The sequence below is a fragment of the Notolepis coatsorum genome, assembly GCF_963971535.1.
Source record: "Notolepis coatsorum genome assembly, chromosome: 20".
Classification (NCBI taxonomy): domain Eukaryota; kingdom Metazoa; phylum Chordata; class Actinopteri; order Aulopiformes; family Paralepididae; genus Notolepis; species Notolepis coatsorum.
In genome coordinates, this window is record NC_140184.1 from 74,394,397 (window position 1) to 74,403,922 (window position 9,526).

At 44.8% G+C, this 9,526-nt stretch overlaps 1 protein-coding gene across 1 annotated transcript in view; it reads left to right on the forward strand.

Annotated features, from left to right (window-relative positions):
- LOC311246904 (spondin-1-like) overlaps positions 1–9,526 on the forward strand; it is a gene marked incomplete at both ends in the record, with an annotated part of 447,234 nt that overhangs the window by 373,591 nt on the left and 64,117 nt on the right.

Here is a 9,526-nt window from a genome sequence, read left to right on the forward strand (position 1 = left end):
TTCTGTAGTGTGGTAGTGAAAGGTTAACCTTATGTAGTGTGGTAGTGAAAGGTTAACCTTCTGTAGTGTGGTAGTGAAAGGTTAACCTTCTGTAGTGTGGTAGTGAAAGGTTAACCTTATGTAGTCTGGTAGTGAAAGGGTTAACCTTATGTAGTGTGGTAGTGAAAGGTTAACCTTCTGTAGTGTGGTAGTGAAAGGTTAACCTTCTGTAGTGTGGTAGTGAAAGGTTAACCTTCTGTAGTGTGGTAGTGAAAGGTTAACCTTCTGTAGTGTGGTAGTGAAAGGGTTAACCTTCTGTAGTGTGGTAGTGAAAGGGTTAACCTTCTGTAGTGTGGTAGTGAAAGGGTTAACCTTCTGTAGTGTGGTAGTGAAAGGTTAACCTGCTGTAGTGTGGTAGTGAAAGGTTAACCTTCTGTAGTGTGGTAGTGAAAGGTTAACCTTCTGTAGTGTGGTAGTGAAAGGTTAACCTTCTGTAGTGTGGTAGTGAAAGGTTAACTGTCTGTAGTGTGGTAGTGAAAGGGTAACCTTCTGTAGTGTGGTAGTGAAAGGTTAACCTTCTGTAGTGTGGTAGTGAAAGGTTAACTGTATGTAGTGTGGTAGTGAAAGGGTAACCTTCTGTAGTGTGGTAGTGAAAGGTTAACCTTCTGTAGTGTGGTAGTGAAAGGTTAACCTTCTGTAGTGTGGTAGTGAAAGGTTAACCTTCTGTAGTGTGGTAGTGAAAGGGTTAACCTTCTGTAGTGTGGTAGTGAAAGGTTAACCTTCTGTAGTGTGGTAGTGAAAGGTTAACCTTCTGTAGTGTGGTAGTGAAAGGTTAACCTTCTGTAGTGTGGTAGTGAAAGGTTAACCTTCTGTAGTGTGGTAGTGAAAGGTTAACCTTCTGTAGTGTGGTAGTGAAAGGTTAACCTTCTGTAGTGTGGTAGTGAAAGGTTAACCTTCTGTAGTGTGGTAGTGAAAGGGTTAACCTTATGTAGTGTGGTAGTGAAAGGGTTAACCTTCTGTAGTGTGGTAGTGAAAGGGTTAACCTTCTGTAGTGTGGTAGTGAAAGGTTAACCTGCTGTAGTGTGGTAGTGAAAGGTTAACCTTATGTAGTGTGGTAGTGAAAGGTTAACCTTCTGTAGTGTGGTAGTGAAAGGTTAACCTTCTGTAGTGTGGTAGTGAAAGGTTAACTGTCTGTAGTGTGGTAGTGAAAGGGTAACCTTCTGTAGTGTGGTAGTGAAAGGTTAACCTTCTGTAGTGTGGTAGTGAAAGGTTAACTGTATGTAGTGTGGTAGTGAAAGGGTAACCTTCTGTAGTGTGGTAGTGAAAGGTTAACCTTCTGTAGTGTGGTAGTGAAAGGTTAACCTTCTGTAGTGTGGTAGTGAAAGGTTAACCTTCTGTAGTGTGGTAGTGAAAGGGTTAACCTTATGTAGTGTGGTAGTGAAAGGTTAACCTTCTGTAGTGTGGTAGTGAAAGGTTAACCTTCTGTAGTGTGGTAGTGAAAGGTTAACCTTCTGTAGTGTGGTAGTGAAAGGGTTAACCGCATGTAGTGTGGTAGTGAAAGGTTAACCTTCTGTAGTGTGGTAGTGAAAGGTTAACCTTCTGTAGTGTGGTAGTGAAAGGTTTACCTTCTGTAGTGTGGTAGTGAAAGGTTAACCTTCTGTAGTGTTGTAGTGAAAGGGTTAACCGCCTGTAGTGTGGTAGTGAAAGGTTAACCTTCTGTAGTGTGGTAGTGAAAGGGTTAACCTTCTGTAGTGTGGTAGTGAAAGGGTTAACCTTATGTAGTGTGGTAGTGAAAGGGTTAACCTGCTGTAGTGTGGTAGTGAAAGGTTAACCTGCTGTAGTGTGGTAGTGAAAGGTTAACCTTATGTAGTGTGGTAGTGAAAGGTTAACCTTCTGTAGTGTGGTAGTGAAAGGTTAACCTTCTGTAGTGTGGTAGTGAAAGGTTAACTGTCTGTAGTGTGGTAGTGAAAGGGTAACCTTCTGTAGTGTGGTAGTGAAAGGTTAACCTTCTGTAGTGTGGTAGTGAAAGGTTAACTGTATGTAGTGTGGTAGTGAAAGGGTAACCTTCTGTAGTGTGGTAGTGAAAGGTTAACCTTCTGTAGTGTGGTAGTGAAAGGTTAACCTTCTGTAGTGTGGTAGTGAAAGGTTAACCTGCTGTAGTGTGGTAGTGAAAGGGTTAACATTCTGTAGTGTGGTAGTGAAAGGTTAACCTTCTGTAGTGTGGTAGTGAAAGGTTAACCTTCTGTAGTGTGGTAGTGAAAGGTTAACCTTCTGTAGTGTGGTAGTGAAAGGGTTAACCGCATGTAGTGTGGTAGTGAAAGGTTAACCTTCTGTAGTGTGGTAGTGAAAGGTTAACCTTCTGTAGTGTGGTAGTGAAAGGTTTACCTTCTGTAGTGTGGTAGTGAAAGGTTAACCTTCTGTAGTGTTGTAGTGAAAGGGTTAACCGCCTGTAGTGTGGTAGTGAAAGGTTAACTGTCTGTAGTGTGGTAGTGAAAGGTTAACCTTCTGTAGTGTGGTAGTGAAAGGTTAACCTTCTGTAGTGTGGTAGTGAAAGGTTAACCTTCTGTAGTGTGGTTTTGAAACGTTAACCTTATGTAGTGTGGTAGTGAAAGGGTTAACCTCCTGTAGTGTTGTAGTGAAAGGGTTAACCGCCTGTAGTGTGGTAGTGAAAGGTTAACCACCTGTAGTGTGGTAGTGAAAGGTTAACATTATGTAGTGTGGTAGTGAAAGGTTAACCTTCTGTAGTGTGGTAGTGAAAGGTTAACCTTGTGTAGTGTGGTAGTGAAAGGTTAACCGTATGTTGTGTGGTAGTGAAAGGTTAACCTTCTGTAGTGTGGTTTTGAAACGTTAACCTTATGTAGTGTGGTAGTGAAAGGGTTAACCTTATGTAGTGTGTAGTGAAAGGTTAACCGTATGTAGTGTGGTAGTGAACAGGTTAACCTTATGTAGTGTGGCAGTGAAAGGGTTAACCTTCTGTAGTGTGGTAGTGAAAGGTTAACCTTATGTAGTGTGGTAGTGAAATGTTAACCTTCTGTAGTGTGGTAGTGAAAGGTTAACCTTCTGTAGTGTGGTAGTGAAAGGTTAACCTTCTGTAGTGTGGTAGTGAAAGGTTAACCTGCTGTAGTGTGGTAGTGAAAGGGTTAACCTTCTGTAGTGTGGTAGTGAAAGTTTAACCTTCTGGTGGTAGTGAACGGGTTAACCTTCTGTGGTGTGGTAGTGGAAGGGTTAACCTTCTGTGGTGTGGTAGTGAAAAGGGTTAACAGTCTGTAGTGTGGTAGTGAAAGGTTAACCGTCTGTAGTGTGGTAGTGAAAAGGTTAACATTCTGTAGTGTGGTAGTGAAAGGGTTAACCTTCTGTAGTGTGGTAGTGAAAGGTGAACCGTCTGTAGTGTGGTAGTGAAAGTTTAACCGTCTGTAGTGTGGTAGTGAAAAGGTTAACCTTCTGTAGTGTGGTAGTGAAAGGTTTAACCTTCTGTAGTGTGGTAGTGAAAAGGTTAACCTTCTGTAGTGTGGTAGTGAAAGGTTTAACCTTCTGTAGTGTGGTAGTGAAAGGTTAACTGTCTGTAGTGTGGTAGTGAAAGGTTAACATTCTGTAGTGTGGTAGTGAAAGGTTAACATTCTGTAGTGTGGTAGTGAAAGGTTAACCTTCTGTAGTGTGGTAGTGAAAGGTTAACCTTCTGTAGTTTGGTAATGAAAGGGTTAACCTGTAGTGTGGTAGTGAAAGGTTAACCTTCTGTAGTGTGGTAGTGAAAGGTTAACCTTCTGTAGTGTGGTAGTGAAAGGTTAACCTTCTGTAGTGTGGTAGTGAAAGGTTAACCTTCTGTAGTGTGGTAGTGAAAGGTTAACCTTCTGTAGTGTGGTAGTGAAAGGGTTAACCTTCTGTAGTGTGGTAGTGAAAGGTTAACCTTCTGTAGTGTGGTAGTGAAAGGTTAACCTTCTGTAGTGTGGTAGTGAAAGGTTAACCGTATGTAGTGTGGTAGTGAAAGGTTAACCTTCTGTAGTGTGGTTTTGAAACGTTAACCGTATGTAGTGTGGTAGTGAAAGGGTTAACCTTATGTAGTGTGGTAGTGAAAGGTTAACCTTCTGTAGTGTGGTAGTGTTATGTACCAGGAGCCTGATCACACCTGTGTCACTGTGCATGCAGGTTGAGGGCTGCCAATTAGCTAATTAGTGCTGATTGGTTACCTGCTGGGAGCTTTAAAACCAGCCCTGGTAACACACATGCAGTGTCTGTGCTTAGAGGAAGAGCTGTCACGTTCGTCCAGTCCTTGTCCTTTGGTTTACACTAATAGTTCCTTGATATAGTAGCATTTTGAGTTAGAGCACAGGGTTTTGGTGTTGGTTTACACATAGGTTGCGTGCCTTTGAGCCAGGGTCGTAACAGTTGGGCGCTCGTCCAGGATATTTTATCCCTAGAAATTTGTTTGGTGGTTTTTTTTTGTGTTACACGGGGTGTCATGGTATTATGGTTTGGGTGGTGTTCGTTACATATTGTGTAACGTGGGGGCTTGAGCCATTTCGTCAAACAGGTGAGTATGCCCTTATTTGTTTGTAATTTGATGTGACTACTTATGCTGTTAAAATATATAGTTTAGTGGGCACCACATGTAGATAGGGACATTATTTTCTGGTTGTTGGTTAGCTTCCTGTGCACCACATACTCCTGGGGCAGTCAGGGAAGGGATTGGCACCATCTACTTGTCTGGTACCGTATCATGTACTGGACGGGTGGATGGTCAAGTATGATCTTTGACTGGTAGCAGGTGTGGTTGAAGATGGTTAGGTCTACAGGGCATTAGTTTAAGGGTAGGTAGGTTAGGGGGGCCAGAAAACACAGGTAGTGTGGTAGGGCTTGATTTAGTGTTTCTTAGGGTAGACATGTGGTGGGCCGGTTTTGACTGCAGTTTAGATGTAGAAGCATATGTAGTCATATCAGGTTAGAAGGCGCACCTGTTTGGATTTGTTTGTTGAATTTATTTTGTTTGTTTTGAGTGTTTTGTTAGCATACCTGTTAGCACCTGACACCCTGCGTGTATGACACGTCTATTTATTTCAGGGTGGTTGTTTTTTATTTTTTATTTTTTGCAAACTGGAAAGGTGCGCTCCGTAGAGCTCACATTTCCACCGCGTTCCCTTCTGGTTGTTATTATCGGCATTAGCGTTCTTCATGGTTCTTCAGTGGTTCTTCGTGGTTCTTCAGTGGTTCGTTATGGGGTATTCAGTGGTTCTTTGGCGGTTCCTTAGTGGTCTTCAGTGGTTCTTTAGTGGTTCTTCATGGTTCGTTAGTGGTTCTTCGTGACTGTAGAGTAAAGTAAGTAGCTTGTGGTGACTGGTACAGTAACGATGGCTTCCATCAAGGACTTTGTTGATCGCCCGTCTCATGACATGTTGGAGAAGTTTTCCAAGGAACAACTTCTAGAACTTGCTGTACACTACAGGGTAGAGCTTTCTGCAGGGGAGAAACGTTTGAAGCCGACTGCCTTGGGTGCTTTAAGGGTGTTACTCATTAGAGAGCAGGTGCTTGAGGAGAGGGTGGAGGAGCCTCTTTCGTCTGGCGCGTCTCCGCTATTACCTGGTGTAGAGGGTTAGGGAGGGGTGAAGATTAGGGAGTTGGAGTTTAAGGAAAAGCAGCTAGAGCGAGAGCGTGAGGAGAGGAGAGAGGAGCGTGAGCTTAAGGAGAGAGAGAGGAAGGAGGAGCGTGAGCATGAGCGTGAGCGTGAGCTTAAGGAGCGTGAGTTTAAGTAGAAACAAATGTTGCTGGAGCACAAGCGTGCACAGAAGGAGCTTGAATATAAGCATGCTGCCTTGCAGGCGGGTGCTCTGCATTCAGAGTCACGTTCCGGTTTTGATGTAGGCAGGAATATTAGGATGGTGCCTCCATTTTTTGAGAAAGACGTGGAAAGATATTTTCCCCTTTTTGAACGGGTGGCAACCACATTGAAGTGGCCTGATACCGCCTGGACACTGCTGCTGCAATGTGTTTTAGTTGGTAGGGCACAAGAAGCCTATACTGCTCTGTCCCTTGAACAAAGCGCTGATTATGAGCTTGTTAAAGCTTCCATATTGAGGGCTTATGAGTTGGTCCCCGAGGCCTATCGTCAGCGTTTTAGAGGTTATCGCAGGTCGGAGGGACAGTCTTATGTTGAATTTGGAAGGGAGAAGGAGAGCCTGTTTGACAGGTGGTGCACTTCTCGGAAGGCAGAGTCAAGAGAGCAGCTTAGGCAGTTGATTCTCCTAGAGGAGTTTAAACGATGTGTTCCTGATACCGTTTCCACACATCTAAATGAGCGTAAGGTATCGAAGATAGGCGACGCCGCTGTCTTCGCTGATGAGTTTGTGTTGACACACAAGTCCGTGTTTTTGGAGGACTACCGCGTTGAGTCCGGGGATAGGCGTCCTGTTCAGGGGGGCCGTTTCCCAAAACCTGTGTCTGCTGGTCAGTTAACTTCACCTCCTAGGCGGGGTGGTTCTGCTGGTTCATTCCCAGAAGGGATTATCTGTTTCTACTGTAAAGAACCTGGTCATATCGTTGCTGGGTGCCCGGTGCTTGAGCAGAAAAATGTCAGAACCGTGGCTCTGGTAGAAACCATATGCAGAACGCCTATGCCAACGTTAGATGGTGATGGGGGAAGTATCAAACGTGTGGACAAAGAGCTCGAGGGTTCCTCAAGGTTTATGATGGATGGATTTGTTTCCCTGACTAATGCACTAGAGTCCAAACAGGCTATAACAATTTGGAGAGATACCGGTGCTTTTCAGTCCCTCATTCTGGAGGGGGTTTTGCCGTTTTCAGAAAACTCTTCTTTGCATTCCGGTGTCGTTGTTCGGGGCTTTGGGGGTGGATTTGTGGATGCACCTTTGCATGAGGTCACGCTCAATTCTCCCTTAGTATCAGGCAATGTTGTTGTGGGGGTATGTTCTCACATTCCCATAAAGGGGGTGTCCTTCATTCTAGGGAATGATTTGGCTGGTGACAAAGTGTTGGCTACTCCGGTTGTAACTCCCATTCCTGTGGTTTCTGAGGTCCCTAATGAGCTGGCACAGAAACATCCAGAAGTGTTCCCTGTGTGTGCTGTGGCACGGGAAATGTCAAAGGACAAAAGTGATGTTGTTGATACTTCGACTTGGGACATTACACTTAGTGACACATTATTTGTTGAATTAAAATGTGTACCTGGTGAGAATTTTGGAAAGCACACTGTGGATGTACCTCTGCATAATGATTCTCTTGATTGTGGCTTTGTGTTAGGCCCGGTGGTGAAACCAGAGTTGACATGCGTGCCGGAGAAGCATGTGGCAGGAGATGATATGGCAGCGCAGTGTCTCAAGGTCTTCCCAGCCTGTACGGTGGCTGAGGCCACGAACGAATTGGAGGATGAGTGTGGGAAGGATGCTATGAGAGGTGCTGTTGTTTCATGTGACACCGTTCTAGTTGGAGAGGCTACTAAGCCTGACTTAGGCTGCCAGCCTTCCCACAGTAGCTCTATTGTCCCTAATGTTTCACTTGTGGGCAGGGATGGTCCCAGTATGTCAGTTGATGATTCTGACATTGATCCACATGTCCACACTGATTCTCTGCCATGCACTAGGTGTGATGGTCAACCTAGTTACCTGTGTCCTGTGGAGCAGGAGCCGCCTTCGCAACCTGGTCTGTTGAGTGGCAGCCATTTTGATTTTGATCAGGACAATGTTATTTTGGGTGACGCCATTTTAGATGGTGTTCCAGACGTTTTTATGACTGTCGTACTGCCATGTTCCAGGGATGGTGGGGCTGTACCTGAGGCGGTACATCCTACTCTGGATGTTCACGGTTTGCAGTATCCTGAACTGCTAGTGCCAGGTGGGATGGATATGGGCGCGGTGGTGGTATCAGTGATCTATGGTTTTTGTTTTGCTGTGTTCTGTTCTGTTGAGCGCAGTGAGATTAGTTCTCAGATTGATTTTGGTTTGCAGTCTATTTTTGACAGGTCGGTATCGGTGGAGGGGCCTGTTGAAAGGGAGCATACAACACGGTTGGTGGTCGTGTTCGACAGGGGCCGACCCGCTATCGCTGTTGTGGTAGTGGCCCTGACAATTAATGGGTCACAGTTGTTTTTGTTGTTTTTGTTTATGGGTTGTTGTGTGGTGGTTGCCTCTGGAACAACCAGTTTGGTGTGGGAGGTGTTATGTACCAGGAGCCTGATCACTCCTGTGTCACTGTGCATGCAGGTTGAGGGCTGCCAATTAGCTAATTAGTGCTGATTGGTTACCTGCTGGGAGCTTTAAAACCAGCCCTGGTAACACACATGCAGTGTCTGTGCTTAGAGGAAGAGCTGTCACGTTCTTCCAGTCCTTGTCATTTGGTTTACACTAATAGTTCCTTGATATAGTAGCATTTTGAGTTAGAGCACAGGGTTTTGGTGTTGGTTTGCACATAGGTTGCGTGCCTTTGAGCCAGGGTCGTAACAGGTAGTGAACAGGTTAACCTTATGTAGTGTGGCAGTGAAAGGGTTAACCTTCTGTAGTGTGGTAGTGAAAGGTTAACCTTCTGTAGTGTGGTAGTGAAAGGTTAACCTTCTGTAGTGTGGTAGTGAAAGGTTAACCTTCTGTAGTGTGGTAGTGAAAGGTTAACCTTCTGTAGTGTGGTAGTGAAAGGTTAACCTGCTGTAGTGTGGTAGTGAAAGGGTTAACATTCTGTAGTGTGGTAGTGAAAGGTTAACCTTATGTAGTGTGGTAGTGAACGGGTTAACCTTATGTGGTGTGGTAGTGAAAGGGTTAACCTTATGTGGTGTGGTAGTGAAAGGGTTAACAGTATGTAGTGTGATAGTGAAAGGTTAACCGTCTGTAGTGTGGTAGTGAAAAGGTTAACCTTATATATACCTTTACATACAAAACAAATAGGCAGTTGCACTACATACAATCATATAATCCTGACAAAGACATTGCATTATAGCCATTGTGGACAGCAAGGACAAACAGGCAGTCATAGCAGTCAATACACATCGACCAGATTAAGACCCAGGATGCACAGATACACACCATAGCTGTGAAATAGAAACACACACACACACACACACACATACAGGGACACACACACACACACACATACACACACACACACACACACACACACACACACACACACACACACACACACACACACACACACACACACACACACACACACACACACACACACACACACACACACACACACACACACACACACACACACACGTATGCTCACACTCTTACCATACTTGGACATCCATTGTTATGACACCATTGAGACCTTATCAGTATTTCCCTTGTTGTATCCAGTCAAGGTGAGAGCATGTTGTGGAGCTGTCTATCTGCTCTCCCTCCCTCTCTCACTCCCTCTCTCACTCACTATCTCACTCCCTCTATATCTCTCCCTCTCTCTCTCTCTCTTTCTCTCTCTCTCTCTCTCTCTCTCTCTCTCTCTCTCTCTCTCTCTCTCTCTCTCTCTCTCCCTCTCTCTCTCCTTCCCTCTCTCACTCTCTCTCTCCCTCCCTCTCCCTGTCCCTCCCTCTGTCTCTCCCTCTCTC